Below are 4,787 nucleotides of genomic sequence, written 5' to 3'. Positions count from 1 at the left end.
AATAATGCGTTCCAACGAGCAACCACTTTGAAACGAGATGTAGTCTTAAAAAACGAACAAAAGCTAACAGTCAACGACCTCCTGCACTTATAACGAAATACTCAAACGCGCTTCCAAACATAAACAATATCCTGCGGAAAATACCACCCCTTTTAACTGGTAACGACCGTCTCAAGAAAATATTTCCCGACGCACCAAGGGTAACATACAGACGCAACACAAACCTGAGGGACATCCTGGTGCATGCTAGGCTCGGTAAGAAACCACCACCGACAGTAACCTTCATGCTCTCGACCCAGATGCAAGACATGCAAACATTTACAAAGGGACACTACGGTTAAAAGTACGGCAAGCGATTTCAGTTTCGATATAAAGACCAGTTTTGACTGCACATCGTCCAATATTATCTACATGCTCCAGTGCTCCTACTGCCAGAAACAATATATCGGAGAAACCGGACAAACAATGAGTGCCAGATTAAACGGGCACCGGGCTGACACAACACGGAATGAACAGAAGCAGTGTCGACCCATTTTAATCACGCCATCACAAATTCGACGAACTCAAATTGTTCATTCTTCAGTCAGGCTTCAAATCGACTAGGGACAGAAATACAGAGAAGCATTCCTAATCCACAAATTTAAAACACTGCAACCAACAGGGATCAACATGTCCAGAGGAAACCTGGAATCTCTCAGGTACATTCCAGGTCAGCATAATTTTAAATTAACAAATGTCTTGCACGTGTCAGACTATTTCCTAGAACCTCACATAAGTATATTGTCGCTCCTTGCACCCTTCCCAAGTCATATCTTCCACCCCATTTCCGGCCTTGTCACCCTCTTCCTTTGTTCACATTTTTTTCTTTTTTTTTCTTTTTCTCCTAATCCCCTGCTACCAGTTCTCGGAAACCATGACACTCCTGTTACCCCCTCTGCCCCCACTTTTTGGCTTTCTCTGAACACGAGCCATTCCCCCCCCCCCTGCCTAGTCTCCTTCCTTGGAAATGCCCCCCTTCCTTTCTCCTTCCAGTGCCAGCCCCCCCCCCCCCTTTTTTTTTTCCCTTGTTATCATTTCCCTGTACCACGCGGACTAATCCTTTTATCCGAGTTTTGCAGGTTCACCCAGCGCCTCCCCCCCCCCCCCCCCCCCCCCCCCCCCGTCGCAGCCCCTTCAAAGCCTTTTGTTCATTGCATACCCCCGGATATAGGTTGTTGCACTATTGCAGCCTAGCGAATGATGATTCACCTCCTCCCCTTCCTGACACGCATCCCCTCCCACACCACTTTCCTTCCCCACCCCCGGGGCCTTCCTCCTCGGAGCGAGGCCCTATATAATCCCCTGCCGATGATGAACGCTTTGCCCAGACGAAGACAAGTCTCCTTGTCGAAACGTGGCTCTAGCAAACTGAGGTTTTCCCCTCCTTGTTCATTTTGTGATAACCACTTCTAGAAGTGGAACATACGAACATTTTGGGAATTCACGTTCATAACTCAGAAAACAGCACGGCTTGGCTGTCAGCTGCTCGTAAAAGTGCCCATTAACACACTTTGCCTTTGGAGCCATCTTCCAATCTCGGCTCCTTTATCACGCTCAATTTCAGCACCTTATCCAAAAACGATGGTCCATTCTTGAGGCATTCAACCGTGAAGCCGTGCGGGTAGTCACCGGCCTACCTCGAGCAACTCCTATCCGTCTGCATCAGAAATATGCATGCCCCGCTAAATGCTTTGCAGAACGCTCGCGATTCGTGGTTGCGGTCGTCGATTCGTGTGGCAAAACGCGCATAACGGCAAGTGTAGCGTGCGAACGCGCAGAAGAAGCGGAGGAAGCGGCGGGTGCACTCGCCCTCACGGATCCGACGTGCACCATGGTTCTCTGTGACTCGCGTCAGACGGTCAGAAACTTCGCCAAAGGATGGATCTCACAGAGAGCGGCCCGAGTCCTGAGCAATCGACAAGTCCAGCAGGAGGTAGAATTTCAAACCAGAATTCAGTGGTTCCCGGCGCACATCGGAGAAGTATCGAAGACGCATCGCAACCGAAACGAGACGGCACACGCCAAGGCGCGCGCGCTCGCGAATCGCGCCGGCGACCGTCGTCCATGGAATAGCACCAAAGACTGCTTGACCAGCTACAACGAAATCACCAAGGCCCTCTGCCTGGCCCGCCGAACCTTCCCTCCGCCCAGCGACAAGCTGGACAGGGCGCACGCGGTGGCCTTCAGACAACTGCAGACGCTCACGTACCCCAACCCGGAACTATACCACAGGCTCTACCCCGGTACATACCCGACAAATATATTCAAGGTCTGCCACGCCAATATAGCCACTTTAACTCACATGCTCTGGGACTGTAACAAAAACCTGCACGGTGCTAATTCCGGAACCCTCCCGCCGCGGTTGGCCGCTGCTCTGCGCAGCCCCAGCCTCGGTGACCAACTCTGGGCCGTCCAGCAGGCCCGCGAGGCGACGGCGAGGCAACGCCTCGACGTTCCCAGGCGGGAGACCTAAGGCCCCGTCGGCGAAAGCTCTGCAGGACTATAAATAAAGCTGTTACCAACCAACCAAATTAATCCTGCTACGTGAAACTAACAAAATACGAAAAGCTTCGCTTCTTTCCTCGTTTCAACCTCAACAGCCTCCTTGGGACTACTGTCAGCTCACAACAAACGAGCCTGCTCGCCGCAAGAAGGCAGAAGGAAGATCGAGCGGCAGTTGCACAGTTGACCTCCTCTTCGTTACCAGCAGCTCCTAGTCAATTACCCGACGGTTGCATGCTTACCCGGCGGTTGCATTACCCGCCCTAACCACATCAACAGGATTCACGTGTGTTCCTGGGCATGCCTCGATCCCCGATAATCAGCGCGTTCATGCGCTGGCCCGAGATCTATCCTTCTGGGCCCCGGAATATCGGATACCCAACCCCACGCAGGAAACCTCGCGGGTTCTACTCACATACGCGTACCACCAAATCATCACTCATTACGAACACAGCCGCCTCATCCTCCCACCACCTCACCGCACACTACATTAAAAAACTGGAGGGGGCACTTATGCTCCGCCTTCAGGGTATGACGCGATAGCGTAATGGATTAATTCCCACATATGCAGATCAATCTCTACTTTACATTCATAGACCCCTGGGAGTCCTCATACCACTCCTGGCGCAGTGGTGAAGTAGTGGAGCGGTTAAGCGATGCGCCACTATGATGCAGTGCTCCCAGCGGTGGGCCTTGCTCTTCCCGAGCGACCAATTATTAATTTAACTGCCACCTGCTACGCAGTTGGTGCAGTTTTCTCACTATCCGGTGGGCAGGTTGTTATAACGCTGCAAGATGACGTGAAGTAGGTGGCCTAACTGCCTAACCCCCCCGTTGCAAACGGTATTAGATGCAACTGAAGCTTTACCTGACGACCCTCCCTATCTCCAAGTTCACATTTTTACTGATTCTCAAGAAGCACTGAAGCACCTAAAGAAAGTCGGCGATACTCTTCGGGGTGCCTGTCACAAAGTGCGCGCATGCCTTATCTTTCTTTTTTCTTCTCCGATGTTGAAGATGGGGCTTCTATCCCACCGTTGGAACCAGTGTTGAGAACGGGCCACACACCCTCTGCTGGAACCAGAGTTGAAGACGGAGGGGTCCTGGAGATGACTAACTCGTTTAGCTCTGCAGGTACCGGCTCCGAATGACGATGTCGGACTGCGTTATCGAGGAAACTGTACAGAAGGGTTTATTCTACATATTTACAGATGAGAATCGAATCGAATGCAATGCGAATGCCCCGATCACACAACAACATCCCGTTAAATACGGTTCGCGTTCCCTAGATCCCTGACTGGGGAACTTGGTTCGAATAACGTTGTCCAATCGGATGGGCCATTGATGACGCTGGCGGTACCACCCACGGCACGGGGCGGTGCTGAAGCTCTCTCGCTCTCTCACAGCTCGGGGGATGAGAAGGGGAAGACAGTCATCAAACACAGATGCGTCACCTTGACCACTGCCGCAAGTGTTCTGTGCGTTGCCTCCGTGGGAAAGCAGAATCCCGCAGACTCCTCGCAGGTGGTTGAACCTTCTCGAACTCCCCCGCCGGATGGCCGAAGCACGAGACCCCTTCGACACAGCGTCTTTCAATTAGCAGCCTCGCTCAGCGTGACCTTGCGTAGCCTCATCCCGTTCGGTGAGCCGAAGGCCGACTCGGCCAACGTATACCGCTGTCCGCCGTGCTTCATGTGCATCTCTGCTTCCAGCGTTGCTGCTGCTGTCCCAAGTTCTCGCCACATCGTTGCCTAACGACGACACTCGTTTGACAGTAATTTCTCCCAGGCCCGTGGTAGACAGCGTCCTTCGATCGGTTAGGTGATTTGGAGAGCAACAGCCCCGGCCGTCGTCGTCTATGCTTCTGCCGCCGGCGCCAGGCCTTGTCATATCCCTTGCCTTGCGAAGAGACACACCCGGCTCTCAGGACCACGTTGTCCACTCTTAACAGCTCGTCCGCGGCCCGAAAAATCTCGAATGGCCAGCGTTCACGACCGCTGGGCAGGAAGAGATGAGGCCGGAGTCGGGTGGAAGGGCTGGTTTCCAGAAATGGCATCCAAGCTCGAACATTCAACAAAGAATGGCATCAGTGGACTGTTCCACGAGACAGGGCACTGACCCACAAGCAAGCGCTCGGAATCTGCCAAAGACCCACCAGGCTTCCCACATTGACAACAAATGTTTACTAAAACATGACTGAATTTTGGCGTAATTTTGGTGCCGAGAAAGCGCAAAATATCCCCTTT

This window comes from Amblyomma mixtum, chromosome 3 (genome assembly GCF_055824585.1).
Source record: "Amblyomma mixtum isolate Tamu chromosome 3, ASM5582458v1, whole genome shotgun sequence".
In the NCBI taxonomy this organism is placed as follows: Eukaryota; Metazoa; Arthropoda; class Arachnida; order Ixodida; family Ixodidae; genus Amblyomma; species Amblyomma mixtum.
Note: the sequence above shows the minus strand (reverse complement) of the source record.